This window comes from Protopterus annectens, chromosome 8.part0 (genome assembly GCF_019279795.1).
Source record: "Protopterus annectens isolate FY-2018-M chromosome 8.part0, PAN1.0, whole genome shotgun sequence".
NCBI classification, from domain to species: domain Eukaryota; kingdom Metazoa; phylum Chordata; order Ceratodontiformes; family Protopteridae; genus Protopterus; species Protopterus annectens.
The window spans coordinates 1,621,291,159-1,621,310,866 of NC_056741.1; positions in this window are offsets into that span (position 1 = coordinate 1,621,291,159).

The following is a 19,708-nucleotide window of genomic DNA, read 5'->3' on the forward strand; positions in this document are numbered from 1 at the left end:
ATGGAAAGAATTATCATGGAGATGATTACTAGAGATATAGTGAACCTCCAGTCACTGGAACCAACCCAGTTTGCTTTCATCAAGGGCAGATCATGCCTACTCAACCTGGTGGACTTCTTTGAGAAGGTCACTAAAGCAATGGATGAGAGCAAAATGGTTCACACTGCCTACCTTGACCTGGCCAAGGCATTTGACACAATAACCCACTCGGGCATTGTATATGTCATCCGGCAGATAGCCAACTGGCTCACAAACAGGACCCAGGAAGTTAGAATTGGGGAGTCCTCCTCTACAAAGAGGCCAGTCACAAGTGGAGTCCCTCAGGGATCAGTCCTTGGACCACTCTTTTTTGTCATTTACTTCTCAGAAGTCAATGCCAATGTCAGTGGCTTCTGGCGCACTAAATTTGCAGATGACTGCAAATTAGGAGCGGTCATTGAATCTCACACTGACACAAATGTTCTTCAGGAGGGGCTGACACAGACAAACAGCTGGTGTCAGAGCCATGGACTAAAACTAAATGCCAAGAAATTCATAATAGTATCCCTTGGGAAGTCATCCATTCCTGGTAACTATTATATTGACAATACACCCCTTAGAGCTGACCCAGTCATCAGAGACTTAGGGACACACATAGATAGTAATCTAGCCTTTGACCATCATGTGGTGAGGAAATCATTCTATGTTGCGCAACTTATAAACAATTTTATTACATCTAAGTCCAAGGAAGTCATTGTTCCACTGTATTCGGCATTCATCAGACCTATCATTGAGTACAATGCTCCCTTTGGTATGTGCCTAATCAGGCATATCCAACAATTGGAAAGTCCACAGAAGTTCCTCACTAAAAGAATACATGGCATAAGTAAAATGTCCTATGCAGACCGCCTGAAGGTCCTATCCCTGTATTCTGTCTCCTACAGGCTTTTGAGGGGAGATCTATGTCTGGCATACAGGACATTGTTAGACCCCACTCTGATGAACCTCCTGCATATCCACAAAACCAACAGCACCAGAATTACCTGTCCTAAAGACTTAAGCCTTGCCTGTAATATAAATAGGACCTGCTGGAGAGATAGGTATGTATCCTAGAGACTACCCCATCAATGGAAGAGGCTCTCCATCCATGTGAAGCAGAGTTTCTTCCTTACCCGATTCAAGTGCAACATGGACAATTGGATGGGAAACTGGAGATTCATCCCTGGTTTGGCATATATGTTTCTAATGAACACAGATAACCTGTAAATGGTTTATCTCCCAGGCCCATACTTACACTTTTCAAGGGTATCAGAACTTGTCAGAGATTTGGGATGCATAGCTAGGCTTAAAAAGACCCTTGTGGTCGTTAACCTCATAAACACCTATGAACCTATGGAACTGCCAAGCCACAAACATTTGTTATGTGGGAAGTATTTGTCTGAAATTTCAGGGCTTGATATGATTCACATTAGGGTTGTGTAACATTTCATAACATATAAGGGTACCCTGATGGTGTCCCATGTGGGAAGCTAATAGATGTATGCTGGCCATGACTAAGACAATGCCCATGGATAGGCATTGTGCTCTGTCAGCCAACATGGGGATATTGATGATGTAGAATTGTGTGACCAGGAGTGGGAGAGCTGGTGAGGCAGCCAAAGAGTGGAGCCTGTGAAGCGTTGTTGGTCATCACCATGAGAACAGTTACATTTAAGTGTGCTGGACACTATGACCAATAGTGACAGGGATGCAGTCTGCTGAATGGTATATGTCATCCGTGTATGATTAGCTTCTGGTCATCACCCTCCCATCTGGACCGTACAACAGCCAGCATGGCCTACAGATGCAGAATGGAGGATAGATACCATCTATCTCACTAATGCACCAGTGGATGTTTTGGCGGCTACCAAGGATTTACACAGCACTGCCTGCTCCCTGTCCCTATATGCCATCCCATGGCAAGTAGTGTAGGTAAGTGTAGGTGTTGGCATGTAGTCATGGTGGCAATACCCACCAACACACCTCTCATCTACAGTATGTGCGTGCACTTGAGAGGCACCATGGCTGACAGATCCCATCTGTAGTTGTGACTCTTATGTAGCCTGATGGAGTTCACAGTTACAGGATGTTCGGCATAAAACACTTTTGACATTGGAAGTCTAATGTGCCTCCCTATCATCATATTGTGTATGGGCAGACACTCTGGTGGCAAAGAAAGAAAGAAAATGTCCAACAACCCAAGTGCAAACAGCAGGTCAAGTGACTGATGGAGTGCAGGAACGATATGCCCACCTATCTTGGAAGAGAAGGGTGTGGTGGGCATTGCCTAATTGAGCACTGGCAGAGGCTGTATTCATGGGACAGATGCTGGGATGGGGGATGAAAGAACAGAGACAGATATGCTGCAGGGTGAGGCATTTGCTCAATGCTGGCCCTCTCATCACCACCTATCCTTCATGATTGCGTGTCAGCACATAGGGATGGGGTTATAAGGCTGTGCAAAAATACACAGTGAATACACAGTGAAATCAGTTTATGCTTATCTAAATAAAGATCAATTTTTGGCATTCTACAGTGTGCTATATGTGTGTGTGTGTGTGTGTGTGTGTGTGTGTGTGTGTGTGTGTGTGTGTGTGTGTGTGTGTGTGTGTGTGTGTGTGTGTGTGTGTGTGTGTGTGTGTGTGTGTGTGTGTGTGTGTGTGTGTGTATGTTTGTATGTTTGTATATATGTATATGTCTATATACATGTGTGTGTGTGTGTGTGTGTGTGTGTGTGTGTGTGTGTGTGTGTGTGTGTGTGTGTGTGCCACAGATGTGAGCTACTCAAGTGTGTATATTTATATAATGTGTTTGTATTGTGTGTATACATATATATATATATATATATATATATATATATATATATATATATAAAGGACAGCTGTCCCACAAAACAAATCACCTTTCTTCCTCTGTACATATCATTCCTTATGATTACCCTTTTGTGTTTTCTTCTGCTTATTATTGCTCCTTTTCTTCCTTTCCTCTGGATTTATATACTGTACTTTGTTGGTATTTTGTGGTACTTTACCTCTTTGACTTAGTCACCATACCAAGGTTGCAGCAATGATGCACTGTGTCGTATATGGGACCATGCATTGTCTCATGTATAGTTTCTTACCTTTCCTGTGATGGCTTTCATACTAGTTTTAGTAATGCATCCCCTTTACCTTCATTCCTTAGCACAACTGCTGCCATTAACTCAGCTGCATTAATTTTCCATGCAGGCATTTCCTCAGACTACTGGTGGTATCCTGGTCTTGTTACATAGCTAAGCAGCCATGGGCTGTGCAGTGCTAATGGGTCCTTGATATTTAATGCTGTGCCACGATAGAGAAAATGTTTCTGGTTACCCTTCTACCTATTTGTTTAACAGGCTAGATTAAATCTGGCAGCGCACTTTGCTTATATTTGGGCTTCCATTTCTTTATTGCACAGTAAGTTTAATAAATGAACGTCACTGTGATATTATGCAACCACAGACTATATAAAATTTCGTCCTGCTACTTTGCCATAATATTTTTAGCATTCAAAAATATAATTTTATTGCTAAATGTAACAATATATTTTTCATAACTGACAGTGTGTGCTAAAATCCCTATTATTATTATTATTATTATTATTATTATTATTATTATTATTATTATTATTATCATTATTATTATAATGACTCTTATTTTTATGTACATTAAGACCTATTAAAAGTAAATTCATATGTTAGGAGTATCTCAAAACCATTTGATAATTGGGAGGAATTACACTCAAAACTGCAAACAGTTTTATGTAAAAGCAACATGATTCAATTTACCCCTGCCTTGTGGCTCAGGTTGTGACTACAAAGGTTCCAGAAGGACCAATTTGCAATGCAGTTAATAAACAAATAACATAAATAAGGCACAGACTGAAGTCTGCCTTAAGTAACCTGCTCATATATTGATATTTAAGCTTCTATACTGGACTATTAGTAAGTTAAAATTTAGAATAACTAAATTTTTAATATTACATTTGAAAATCAGTAGGTATTGAGCAGTAATAGCATCAACTACAACATCCATTTTGTTCTTGAAGAATCTTATTGGGAAAATTAAAATACTGAATAAGTCCTTTATAATGTGTATTTATTTTTTTAATTTAGCTCTGTCTAGAACATGTCATCTGTCTATTTAATGTGTTGCAGTGCAGGAGAACTATAGCAAAGAAATACATGTAGGAAGAAGGGACACCTACTGTGAGACAAAAGCACAACACAGAGAAGTTCTGTGTGAGGAGCAAAACAGGGATGCATTTCACAGATATACAAAAATCTTTTTGTTTTGGTAAGAATTCTTGACATGGTAGAAATAAAACTCTATATTTAAAAACTATTTGTTAACAGTCATCAGTGGCGGATCCAGGAATCTGCAAAAGGGGGGCATAGTCTGGTTAGTCAACTATCAGAGTTGGAGTGACACTGGTTTTCGGGGATGTGTAAAGATCACCTGAAGATGCTTTGACATCATGTTTGAAAAGAAAGCAATATACATTCAGTTGACAGATAGAAAAATGACCTCTAATACAATGTTCATGGAGATGGTTAGCACTAAAAGGTATCTTCTCATAGGCTCATATGTGTGTACTAGACTAATCGCCATGGAGCCTTTATAAGCCTAGCCTACAGGACTGCCCTGGCATCTTCTGATACCTAATATAATTGTAATACAGTAAACAACTGTAGTAGACAGGTGGGGTAGTTGCAGAGAGATAGTTTTACCTCCTTCTACACTCTGAGGCAATCAAACACTCTGAAGTAACTGCAGGTATTCACTGAGCTGGGGAATTTACTCATAAGTTAGCCACTATAGACAGGATACCTACTGCAGATTAAACGGTACCACTCTGTAGCTAGGATGTGTGCATGTTGCGGATTATTCTTGCTTGCTTACTGGCTATTAAAACATTGCGCTTTAGTATCAATATCACTTTCTTTACATTCAAACTTTTCACCTTATTTGACAGGGGATAAAAGCGATTTAAAGTGAATATTTGCAGATAAGCTAGGACTCATATGATGCCATCCTGTGTGCTGAGAACACACCCTTCATGCCCAACTTCAATGCCTACTACTCATTCAGATTCTTTACTTTGAAAGCCCCCATGGCTGGTGGAGGGTTATCTATATACCTCAAGAGCTCCATCATAACTGGGTTTATACAGTGAAATAATGACCTAGAAATGCTTTATGCATTGTTAATGTAAATAAGATAATCTACTACATACTAGCCCATTACCAATCCCCTTTCATGTCACTAGCAACTTATGAAAACTGTTAGAAAAATATGTATGTAAACATGTATAAAGTGCTAGTTTAAAAGCAAGTAGTATATAATGCATTTTATTATATTTACAATATGGCAATAAGAATGATTTTACATGTAGTGGCTTGAAGCTTGAAACTGCAGTGTGTTTGAACTCTGACCCTGGCAGTAGCTAGCCCAGCAAGTTTATGTCTCTCATCAATGATTATCTGCTGGGTCGGCAAAATTAAATGTATAAGGCATTGAATATTCTTGTTTCTTCCTCTGAGATAATTGACCTTGTGAGTATATCAGAAGATAAGACACAGCTGCTTCGGGAAGAACAGAGAAGCAGATTATCAGAAAGAACCAGCCATTGTATTCGAGCTGGCCTGAATCCTTGAGGAAAAGCAACATTTACAGAAAGACATTATAATGAACCAGGTGCTTTGCAAGGCTGTATTATTCCCATGGGAAAACTTTGAAAATGTATAACATCAGCTTTTTCTTATGAATAGAATATTGTAGACCATAGTGATGTAGGTGCCCTGTGACTAACCACGTCAGTAAGGTGGGCACAGCTCAAATGTAAAGACTATATAAAATCATGTACTTCCTGCATCATGTCAGACAAAACTCTGTACTTGTATGTTTTTTTGCCTCCTGGTGTACACTAGTAAACTTTTGCATCTGAGCCTCCTGTGTTGTAATTTGTTTTTATTTGACAACTTGGTCCTTCTTAAACCGGAATTCCCTTGGTAAGCTGCAGGTCAGAGTGTATCGGCGGTCGAATACTGCGCAGGAGAAGTTACCAAAACGGTTCTTCTTGAAGCACAAAGACCTCCGACTGAATTGTCGTTTTAAGAGGCTGGCCACTTTCTGATCTGCGGCCGAAGAGCGGTTTCGAACTGGTCGACCCAGGAGGCTCAGGTAGGAAATATTTGCCTTTTTTCTGTTTTAGATCAGGGACTAGGTTACAGTAAATGTCATTGTCAGAGATTTGTTATACAGATCAGGGACATAAGGAAATTACTGTATATTTTTGTCAGAGATCAGGGAAACAGAATAAGGTAGGCAGTTATTCTAGATAAACTGTGTAAGGAACTGAAATACCACGTGGTGAAAAAAGGGTTACGTAACATTTTTTACAATGGGAAATCAGTGCACTAAAAAATCGCGAGATCCGCCCCTAACTGATGACGCAAAATATATGCAATTACAACGGGCTGATAATGTAAGGTATTATACAAAATGGGTTAATAAATACGGATTTGATGGTAAATTAAACAAGATCTCATTAGTTAAACTTTTAAAACAGCTTAAATCTGACGCAGAAGGTCAGGCAAAAAAGCAACGGCGATTAGGCATTCCTCAAGCACACAGGTGGATTGAGGAAGTAAACCGAAGGGAACAGAAAGCTAAAAATACAAAAACGTTATTTTTAGATAAAGAGGATAATAATACAGTAATAGCAACGGCCCCTCCCCCTCCGCCCCCTCCAATGCCTTTTTTAGGATATGAAGCAGGAGGACAAGCTGGTCCACCTCCACGTTATCCTGAAGTTACAAGAGTACTAAAACCATTTGTTAGAGATCCTATTGAAACTAGGTCCCGGACACGTAAAACACTAGGGGACACAGATTTATATCAAATAGGGAAAAATACACTAGAAGAAAGTGAGGAAGAAATCTGTCCACTAATCGAGGTACCAAATCCTCAGGCAGGACAGGAAGGGCAGGACCCAACTCTTCTAGTGTATAGACCATGGACACCGGAAGATATATGGAAGGCTACAGAGGGAATCCCTCATCCAAAAGTTAATTACACAAAGTTTTTACAAGATTTACAAGGTATGAGATTAAGTTACCACTTAAATGGGGAAGAAGTAGAAAAGGTAGTCAGACAGATTGTGGGTCCAGACTGGCACATGATTTGTGGCACCTGGAATCCTCGTAATGCAGAGCTTAAACCACTCCCACATAGTGACGCAGAATTAGACAACAGAGTGAAAGGTCTTACAGACCGAATTTCTGACAAATGGAAACCTAGGGCAGATTGGACTTGCATTAATCAATGCATACAGCAAGAGAATGAAACTGTAGATGGGTACTATGGTAGATTATTGGAATGTTTCAATAACCATAGTGGTATGGCTATTCCTGAAAATCAGACACATGATACTTCGTATGAACAGCAACTGAAAAATGCATTTTTGAAAGGTTGCATTGCACCTATCAGTAGCTTTATTACAAAGCATATGATAGATCATCGAACAAGTAGGCTACAAGCCTTACTTGAATATGCCAGACATGCTGAAAGACACTTTAATAGTAAAAAGAAAAAGAAGACACAGGTCTTCACAGCTGAAGACGGAGCAGAAGTCTTTGTAGTACAGTCAGGTAAAAAGGGTAAGAAAAATACCCAGGGAAATAGACAATCTGACAAAAGGTCAGAGGATTTTGAAGAAAGGAAAAAGAAAGGTGAGTGCTTTAAGTGCGAAAAGAAAGGACATTTAGCAAGGGATTGCAGGCTAAATAAAAAGGTGACTACAGAAAATAAAGATGATGAGGACTGACTATATGATAGTGATAAAAATCAAAAATCATCAAGGAAGAAAAACAAACAAAGGGCAAACGTGAATGTAGTGGAAGGGACAAAAGAAGTGCAGGTAGATGTAGAGGATGAAGAAAGTGAAATTTTAGATTTAGCATTACTGAGCTTAGAGCTCTATTTGGCAGACACAAAACCGGAAGTTACACTTCTGGTGGAAGGAAGGGAAGTGAAATTCCTGTGTGACTCAGGAGCATCACGAACTTTGATACACCCTTCAAAGTTACCAGAATATTCTGAATCACCTGACTATATATTAGTGAAAGCAGCAAATGGACAGCTATATAGGGAACCACTCTCCCATGATATAGCAATAACTGACCCTGTTTCAGGCATGACTCAGAAAAGTAAAATTGTAGTTTCTGCAAAATGTCCAGTAAACCTACTGGGAAGAGATCTTATGCAGATATTTGGCATAGCGGTAGTTCCCACTATGCAGGGTATGGAAGCACAAAGACAAATGGATACTTTTGTGGTGCGACCGGAGGGTGAAACCTTTACTGGTACAGCCAGGACCTAGTTACGACTGGTCCAGGGCAGTAACCGGAGAACTGATGAATGTAGCCATCAGTAAGGCCCCTCCCTTGACACTGATCAACAGCATTTGTTACATTGTACTCTATACTACTGTAGCATGCCAGGACCTGATAAAGAATATGAGCAAGAATTGTTCAAACATCCTGCTAACAGATTAGTATTACGAAACTTGTATTGGGATACTGAGGGAAACAGTGTGGTAAGCTGTTCACTACCTCAGGAATTCATGACACTGTACAGATCTAATAGACTACCACATGTCAGCTTGACAAAGAAGAAGGATGTAAAATGGGCAGACTTAGGAGAAAAAGTAACAAGGTGGGAAAAACAAACTGATTTAGAATTATCAGAACAGGGGATACAAAAACAGAAATTGAATTGGCTAACACAGACACATCCAGCTGTACACTCACAAACTAGTGAAGACAGCTGATTAGCATTCTTATTAGAAGAAGAAGAAAAAGCCTTGTGTGATATACCAAACACTCTTTGGTCAACAGGTAAATCAGATGTAGGACTTATTCAAACAGCAGGACCAGTAACTATTACACCAAAATCAGCATTTAGACCACAAAAAAGACAATACCCCTTGAGGAAAGATGCAGAGCAAGGAATCAAACCTATAATAGCAGCATTACTCAAGGAAGGAGTACTGGTAGAATCTCTTGATTCACCATGTAACACACCTCTATTTCCTGTTAAAAAAGCAAACGGGGAATGGCGGATGGTACAAGATTTACAAGCCGTAAACAATGCAATAATACCCAGGGCACCTACGGTGCCAGACCCACACACCTTGTTGAATGACTTGAAACCACAACAAAAATACTTTACTGTGGTAGATATAAGCAATGCTTTCTTTTCAATACCTATACATCCTGATAGCCAGTATTGGTTTGCATTTACATTTCAGGGTAAAAGATATACCTATACTCGGCTACCGCAGGGATATTGTGAAAGTCCAACGATATTTGCACAAGAAATGGCTAGCAACCTGGCAGGATTTACTCCACCAGGAGGTAGTCAGATTCTACTTTATGTAGATGACATCTTGCTAGCAGCCCCCACCCAACATCAATGCAGGGAAGATACAATAGCATTATTGAAATTTTTAGCAGCACAAGGACACAAAGTAAACAAAAGTAAGTTACATCTTTGGAGAAAACAGGTTAGATACCTGGGATATGTAATATCCAATGAAGGTAGAATATTAGACAAAGACAGAAAAACAGTGATTTTACAGGCACCCAAACCAGCAACCAAGAAGGAAATGATGTCCTTCTTGGGGACGACTAATTTTTGTCGAAGCTGGATATCAAACTATGCTTTAGAAACTGCTCCACTGGCTGATTTAATATATAAAACACCAATGGCAGCACAAGAGGTATTACAATGGACACCTGAAGCAGAAACAGCTTTCTGCAGACTAAAACAACTGATAGCTTCATCACAAGTTTTAGGACTTCCAAATTATCACAAAAGATTTTTTTCAGACCGTAGATTGTAAGCAGGGATATATGACGTCAGTTTTGACGCAACAGCATGGGGATAAGCAACGCCCCATAGCTTACTATTCATCACAGTTAGATCCAGTGGCACGATCATTGCCTCACTGTGTGCAAGCAGTAGTCGCAGCTGCAATGGCAGTACAGGCTTCGGCCTCAGTAGTGTTGTTCCACCCTCTCACATTGAGAGTGCCTCATGCAGTCGCGATAATTTTACTGCAAGAAAAATAGCATATCTATCTCCTGCTAGACATCTTTCATGTATGACCATACTGCTGAGCCAACCTCATATGGTAATTGAACGTTGTACAACATTAAATCCATCAACGTTACTTCCAACTCCTGTGGATGGCACACCGCACAGTTGCCTGCAGGAAATTGAGCAAATAACTTTGCCCAGACAGGACCTCACTGATATGCCCTTAGATGATGCTGAGGTGACATTTTATGTGGACGGTTCATGCAGAAAGGGTCCTACAGGGAAAAATCTAGTAGGATATGCAGTAACCACAGATACAGAGATTTTAGAAGCCCAACCCTTACAGCATAACCTGTCTGCTCAAGCAGCAGAACGGATAGCCTTGACACGGGCTTGTACTCTAGCGAAAGATAAAAAGTGAACATATATACTGACAGTCAGTATGCTTTTTCTACAGTGCATGTTTTGCACAACAATGGAAAAATAGGGGAATGATAACATCTACTGGCAAACCGATTAATCATGCGCAACTTATTTTGAACTTGTTAGATTCCATTCAGTTACCTACTAAGGTAGCTATTTGTAAATGTTTAGCTCATACAAAACAACAGGATGCAATTTCAAAAGGAAATGCAAGAGCTGATGCAGCTGCAAAGCAAGCAGCCTCAGACTCAGAAATTTTACTTTTAACCGAGGAATTACAACCCTCTGAGATTTTAGATTTAGAAATGTTAAAAACGATGCAGACATTGACTACAAAAGCTGAGAAACAAAAATGGGAGAAACGAGGTGCAATCCTCGAAAATGGACTGTATATCTCCAAAGAGAAAAAACCTATATTGCCTTCTAATTTATTTAGATATGCAGCTTTGTTGAGCCATGGGCAATGCCATGTCTCAACAGGGGGGATGGTACAGTTAGTAAATCGTGTATTCCAAACATATGGTTTTACAAATTACACACAAAAATTTTGTGCAGCATGCCATGTCTGTAATAAACATCATGCACAAGGAGCATTCAAACCCAAGCAAGGGAGTTTTCCTGTACCACCATATCCGTTCCATACTATCTGTATGGATTTCATAGAACTGAACAAATGTGAAGGGAAAAAATACTGTTTAGTAATTATAGACATGTTTTCCAAATGGGTAGAAGCTTTTCCAACTAAAAATCTGGATGCAGCGACAGTGGCAAAGGCCCTAATAAAAGAAATAATTCCCAGATTTGGCATACCGGAAAGGATCTATAGTGATAATGGGACACATTTTGTGAATCAGACGATTCACCAACTTGGGAGATACTTTGGGATCTCCTTGAAGAATCATTGTGCCTACCACCCACAGTCTACAGGACTGGTGGAAAGGTACAATGGAATTCTAAAAAATAAGTTAAGGAAGTTGGTGGGGGAAACACAGAAGAATTGGATTTGCTGTTTGCCTTTGGCACTGCTGAGCATGAGAACAGTTCCAAATGTAAAGTGTTTAACCCCATTTGAAGTGATATTTGGAAGGGCATATTATGTGCCACAATGGAAAGCTCTCATGCCTGCAGAATTAGAGGCTGATAGCTCATTAGCTAGTTATGTTAGGAAAATGTTAACTAATAAAACTGTTTTGCAGTTGAACTCTTTTTCAGATAAAAGACAGACCAGACCGTTGGAAGCAGTGCTGACTCCTGGGTCCTGGGTTTGGCTGAAGGTCACGAAGAGAAAGAACTGGGCGAGTCCAAAGTGGGAAGGACCATACCAGGTACTATTGGCGACGCCTACTGCAGTCAAAGTTGCTGAGAGGTCGTCCTGGGTCCACCTGATGCACTGTAAACCGGTAAAGAATTTTCAGCTTGATAAACATTTTGTGACTGACACACAATTAAGGCAGGATGACCAAGAGCAAAATGAGTAAAAACACAGATCAACCTTGAAGATATTGTTTAATCATCTTGCTAACTATGCATCTATTGACTATGATTGTGTTGACTTTCCTTTTGTTGTGGTTCTTCCTACATATAACCACACAGGTGAAAGTAGAGAAACGTGATGAACTATCTATAGACTGGCATCCAAACTTTAACACATACCTAGCTATGAAGCGTGTATATGTAGAGACTATGAACGTTTCAAATTGCTGGGTTTGTACTGCCATACCAACAGCATATGGAGGATTGTTGATGTCCGCTGTCCCCTTGGGGATAAATGAGACTTGGGAGAATTTACTTTTCGATACAGGTTCTGTAAAATCACAGGACAAAATTGCATTGTATTTGCCTGTTACACAGAGGGGAATTGTATGTTTTTATAAGAACGATACACTCCAAGTGGGTTGGAGTAACTGTAACATAACGGTATCTTATAAATGCTATATTAAGACTAAAGATAAAAGCACTCTTTGTAGCACAAATTATGATTCATATTTAAGCTTAATGAAAACAACATTAAGTGAAGTGCAGAGAAATCCTGTCATGCATAAACAGTTGTCTGTTATAGACAAAAAAATGTTTCATTCAGAGCTAACCCGTATCAGTACCAAAGTAGAAAACTGTTATTTTATTTGTGGGAAAAAGGCATACAAATGGCTACCTGAGAATTGGTCCGGCAGTTGTTTTTTGGGTTATCTGGTTCCAGCTATAAGGCATACTGCAGAATTACCTCTAGGTAAGATACGAAATGTAAGAGATATAGCCCGAAAATCTGAGGATCCTATCGGAAAACCTGTAAATCCAATGGGAAAAATCGAAGCTGGTTGGAAGGACCATCATTCTGTGAAAAATAAAGATAAATTGACTCATATGGACTTGAGTGACAGTGTTATATCCTGGGCTGGGATACTTCCAGCATACGGAGCAGTCAAATCGATCTGGGAGTTGAGAAAACTGTCAAAGCTTCTCGAAGTAATGAGTAACGCAACTTTTTCTGCTCTCGAACTAGTGACTGATGAACTGAATGCAATGAGAACTGTTGTACTACAAAATCGAATGGCTCTCGACTTCACCCTGGCGGCAAGAGGTGGTACTTGCGCGCTTATCAAAGAAGAATGCTGTGTGTATATACCAGACAATCGACATGAAATTAACGACCACCTAGAGGTAATACAGCAGGTATCGGCCATGACTGAACCAGGCCCAAACCCACTGACGAACTTTTTCCAGAGTCTATTTGGTGGGTGGGGTTCTATCCTAATGAATATTTTGATTGCTATTTGTGTTGGTCTGCTCCTATTGGGAGCGTGTGTCTGTTGCGGGATTCCCTGTATGAAAAGATTAGTAAAAGATTTTGTTGATATATCTGTAACTGAAACCTTGTATCAAGACATTGAATTGAACCTATTGATTCCAGATGAAACTTGTTCCGAAATAGAAACTAAATGACTTGCCTAGTTAAAAATCCTTAAAGGAGAAGGCTAGGAAATGATATAACATTGTTTATGTTTCAGAATAGAATAAAAGGTATTAAAAGGAGGGAGATGTTAGAAAAATATGTATTTAAACATGTATAAAGTGCTAGTTTAAAAGCAAGTAGTATATAATGCATTTTATTCTATTTACAATATGGCAATAAGAATGATTTTACATGTAGTGGCTTGAAGCTTGAAACTGCAGTGTGTTTGAACTCTGACCCTGGCAGTAGCTAGCCCAGCAAGTTTATGTCTCTCATCAATGATTATCTGCTGGGTCGGCAAAATTAAATGTATAAGGCATTGAATATTCTTGTTTCTTCCTCTGAGATAATTGACCTTGTGAGTATATCAGAAGATAAGACACAGCTGCTTCGGGAAGAACAGAGAAGCAGATTATCAGAAAGAACCAGCCATTGTATTCGAGCTGGCCTGAATCCTTGAGGAAAAGCAACATTTACAGAAAGACATTATAATGAACCAGGTGCTTTGCAAGGCTGTATTATTCCCATGGGAAAACTTTGAAAATGTATAACATCAGCTTTTTCTTATGAATAGAATATTGTAGACCATAGTGATGTAGGTGCCCTGTGACTAACCACATCAGTAAGGTGGGCACAGCTCAAATGTAAAGACTATATAAAATCATGTACTTCCTGCATCATGTCAGACAAAACTCTGTACTTGTATGGTTTTTTGCCTCCTGGTGTACACTAGTAAACTTTTGCATCTGAGCCTCCTGTGTTGTAATTTGTTTTTATTTGACAAAAACATACCTAAACAAACTGAGGTCACCATGCCTCTCAATGTACAGACATCAGAACTACAAATAAAGGCTCTTAGAAAGCAGCTACATCCAGCCAAAAATCTGGACAGCTAAATTTGTATACCTATTACCTAACATCATAACTCCTACTTCACTATGACTATCAGAAACAAGGTGGAGAAAGGTATCAAAAATGAATCATGCAGGCATAGTAATTCCAAAGTGGAGGCCTTTCTCTTTTCATAAGGAAAGGTGATGGTGGAATACAGAAGTCCAGGAAGTCATAAAAGGAAAGAAAGAAGCAGTTCAGGAAAAAGTGGAAGCTAGAAAAGATTGACCAGGCTAGGAAGGTATACTGGTTGGCTAGCAAAGAAGCTAAGAAAGGAGTTGTAATAACAAAGAAAAGGGCATCAGAGGCACTCTATCAGCTTCTGAAAAGTGACTCAGTAGGTGGCACAAAGACACTGTATAAGGTTGCAAGACAAAGACAGAAAGATAAAGAAAACAGACACCCTTCATAAGGGATGCCAGCAGAAACCTGCTCACCACTGCACAGGACATCAAAGGAAGAGGGAAGGAGTACTTTAAGCACATTCTGAATGAAGAAAACCCCATAGAAGCTGTACTGTCCCAAACACAGCCTACAATGAGAGAAGAGGTGTCCATCCTAGAAGAGGCAAGAACAGCACTAATGTAAATGAAGTCAGAGAAAGCAGCAGGCTCAGATGAGGTTACAGCAGATGTGTTAAAGCAGCAGGCTCAGATGAGGTTACAGCAGATGTGAAAGCAGCAGGCTCAGATGAGGTTACAGCAGATGTGATAAAGCAGCAGGCTCAGATGAGGTTACAGCAGATGTGATAAAGCAGCAGGCTCAGATGAGGTTACCGCAGATGTGATAAAGCAGCAGGCTCAGATGAGATTACAGCAGATGTGATAAAGCAGCAGGCTCAGGTGAGGTTACAGCAGATGTGATAAAGCAGCAGACTCAGATGAGGCTACAGCAGATGTGATAAAGCAGCAGGCTCAGATGAGGTTACAGCAGATGTGATAAAGCAGCAGGCTCAGATGAGGTTACAGCAGATGTGATAAAGCAGCAGGCTCAGATGAGGTTACAGCAGATGTGATAAAGCAGCAGGCTCAGATGAGGTTACAGCAGGTATGATAAAGATGAAGAAATGAGGACAAAAGAGCAGAAGCTAAAGTAGCTCCAATTGCAGAAAAGATCAAAGAACAGATTACAGTAGTTCAGGCACATGTGCTGAAAAGCAGAAGACAATCTGGTGAAGACGATTTGGGACAGAGAGGAAGTAGGTCAGGGGAAATGAGGGCATCCAGCAAAGAGAAGATCTGCGACAGTCAGGCATGAGTGTTGAAGAAGGTAGAATTGAGAGACGATGACAGTTAACATGATCCCTGACCCCATGTAGAAAATGGGGAAAAAGGGGGGTTAGTGATGATGGTAAGATGGATAGTAGACTGTCTAAAACATAGAATCTTCATAGTGTCAGTGGCAATTGTCTTACCAAGAAGCATGAAGACAACCAGTCCTGTCCCGAGTGCTCAGTATTTGAACACCTTCTTTTGGCATTTACTTTTTTTAAATCTGTAGGCTATAAACAAGGAGCTCTGGTTAACTAAGTTTGCAAATGACTGCAAACAGCCTAGTTTCCCCTACACTTTACCAATAACTAGTGTATGGAAAACAGGCTCAGATTAAATGCAAACAAGTGCAACATTGTCTCCTTTAGTAGAAAGCACATGTGGTAGAATCATGTTTAGTCACAAACATGTTGTGGATGTATTTCAGGTTGAATTTTTTTCTGTGGGAAATCACTGATGGCGTGACGTCTGTATGCCAGTAGCGATGCCCTGTTTTAAGAAATGTTCCCATCTCTGAGTTGGTACATCTGTGGAATTAGTGTATATAATTCAGCCCCCTCCCCCAGAAAAACACTTGTAGTGCTATTTTCAGCCCTTGTGTATTTTGGAAAATTCTGCATTTTGTTTGTAGCAGAGCTATTTTGTCTAGTTTTGACTAAATGTGACTAACAAAAGATGTATTCATAAACAACTCCTCACTATCTCCTATAAGAACAGCTCTTAACATCCACCTGACATGGCTTCCACCCAGCATACAGTACAACTACTGCTCTACTGCCAGTCACTGACACCATAAACAAAAACAGGGGCTCAGGCAAACGTGTTTCGCCTTTTTCCTTGACCTGTCTAAAGCCTACAGTATAGTTTCCCACCCTAAACTCATGTGTAACATGAAGTATAAACCTAGACATTTTACAAAATTTTAGACGGTTGGGAAGTATAGGTAGGGGAGCTACAATATTTTGCCTTTTCTTTTACAACCTAAGATAAGATGCTTTACAATAGAAAAAAAGTTTTATCCCAGAATTGCTTGGAGAGGCTCATATCTATCAACCTCTTTTCTCAAGAATTTGTGACAAAGGGACAAAATCAGGGATAAATTTTAAGTATTAATTCTTATAAACATAAGAAAGTTGCTAGAATAAAACATATACACACACATTTTACATGGAGCAGACCAAAACATGTGACAAAAATGTGGATGACTGAGAAGTACAGACTAGATAAGATGACGAAAAATAAAGAAAACATATTTTAGATAAATAGTCTTCAGAAAGATGCATTTGCTTTAATGAACAGTATTGAACTGCACTTCATTTTCAAGATGCTGCTACAACGCATATTAAAACATGTTTTATTTATAACTGCATTTCATTAAAGAGAGTTAGGCATTTATATGTTTTGTCACCTCCCCCCAAAAAAAGGTCTAATCAAACTATGAGGCATACATTTGAACTTCTTAACTCAGTCATTCTGTACATGTCAGAGACTCTCTGCTCCCTGAAAGCGATAATGCTGTGCTTATTTGATTACCCGGAAAGTTCATCTTGGTAGGTGCCTATTTTCAGCCAAGGCCCAGACAGAAAAGCCCCATAGTGTTACAAAAACACTGTAAGATAATGTTGCTGTCTTCAAAAAATCAAAAACATCTAAATAATTTTGTTTAGAAGTCCAAAAGACTATAAGTTTAAATAATCATACCAAGTTAAATATAATATGAAAGCATTGGTTAAGAATAGATGCAACTAATATGATCATGACCTAATATTTAACTGACAGAGTTTAAAGGACCACTTTAAAAGCACATGGAAACATTGCCTTGAAATGGAGATAATCCGGAAGGGTCAGTATTTCTAAAAGTAATCTTGTAGAGTTGTGTAAGGTTATAAGTCTTAGGAGGCCAGAGAAAAAGAAAAAATAGTTTCCATCCAAAATGGTTAGAAAAATCATCCCACAGCATTATCAAGGGTGAAAGCAGTCCGAATTTCAATGCCCTACTAAAAAAGCAGCAATCAAGAAGGGATACTGTAGTAAAGTTCAAATAGGTATATAGTATAAAATAAATACTTTTACCTCTCACATTTGTGCAGTAAAAACTGCATACAAGTCAATATCCCATACCATGGAGTTAACACCATTAAAAACAATGGCAACATAGTAAATGAGATGTGTCATCATTTATTTATTCATTTGATAATTTGGATAGGAGGGCTGGTCCAATGAACAAGCCCATTTTAATGTACATTTTATTTAAGTTTCATTAATTAAATGGGATCAAATGTGGATCCAAATGTATCATTTTCAGGTTTAGCCCAGAAGTGCACAGTAAAGAGAATCAGTGACAAGTTTACATTGGTTCAAAAAGTAGCATGCACAAAGTTTAGATATATAGAACATTTAACAGACTTGACTATAAAACAGTTTCCTAATATAGCCATTTTACAATATATGGAAATTACATGGAGGTAGGACTGCCATATATTTTTTTACAGAAATGTGAGATTTTGCAAGACAAATTATAGCAACAGCCAGCATAAAGACCCGAACTTGACCTTTATGCCAAAATAAAAATGCACTCTTGTACAATATAAGTATTTTTGTATTGTTTCATAATAATATTAAGGTGTTTCAGATACTGTTCAGCATATACTTCTCAGAAGTACAGGCAAACACAGGCGGACTATGGCTGACCAAGTTTGCCGATGACTGCAAACTGGGAGCCATAATTGACGCTCCGGCTGACACAGACATCCTCCAATAGGTCCTCACCGAGACTGACACCTGGTGTCAAAGTCATGGCCTCAAGTCATTCTGTTTGGGAAAAACAAAACACCCACGAATTACCACATAGGTGGCAGCCCCCTTAATACAGAAGAGGTAATAAGAGATCTGGGGACTCAGGTAGATAGTAATCTCTCTTTTGACAATCATTTCGCCAAGGTAGTTAGGAAATCCTTCTATGTAGCCCATCTAATTACTAAAGGGTTCGCATCTAGAAATGGAGAAGTTATAGTGCCCCTTTACTCGTCACTCATCAGGCCCATCATAGTGTACAATGCCCCATTTGGGATGTACCTCACAAGACACTTCCAACAGCTGGAAAGACCACAAAAGTACCTCACCAAGAGGATTACTGGCCTCAAACATATGCCCTATGCTGCCAGACTGAAAAAACTCTGGCTGTACTCAGTGGCATATCATTTACTCAGAGGTGATCTCTGCCTGAACTACAAAGCCATGTCCAATTCAAAATTAATGGATATGCTCCACCTAAAGAAATCCATGTCACTGCGAGCCATGCGCTTTAGTAAGCTAAACCTCACCACAACAATAAATAGAACATGCTGGAGCGACAGATTCCTGTCACAGAGACTCCCCATAATTTGGAAAAAAATCCCTAATTACATTAGGCAGAGCCTCTCATTAACACTCTTCAAGATAAACCTTGATGAGTGGATGGGAAACAGAAAATACACCCCAGGGATCACATCATTGACTCTGCTTGACAGAGGCAGAGTTAATTAATCAATGGGGTGGCGAAAGCCGACACATTCTGGCTAGGCTTATAAATTCCCTCGGGCAGGTAGCCTAGTACCAACCTATGAACAAAATAATTGTTCATACGACCCAATATATTTTATCACAAAATCTCAGGATATTTGGCATTTTAAGCCCCACCCAGAAGATGCAAGTACCCAAACAGGGACCACTCTGCAGAAAGAGGGACAGGTGGTAACTCCACATGGAGGGAGGAAAAAAGTAAAAAAAAAAAACACTCCTTGATATTACTGATGCTCCAACAGTGCACTGCATGTAGTGTTTCATCACTAACCAGACATTAAAAATGGAACGTCTATATTACACAGTCATTAACTGCAAGAATATTACCAGTGGGGAATAAAAGACTGTCACCATATCCTAGTGCGGCATAACAGCATTGTACAGTTATACTCAGTACTGTACAAACTGCATGTTTGAGAAGAAAAATACATTTAAAAGAAATTACGAACAAACTGATACAAGCATCACTA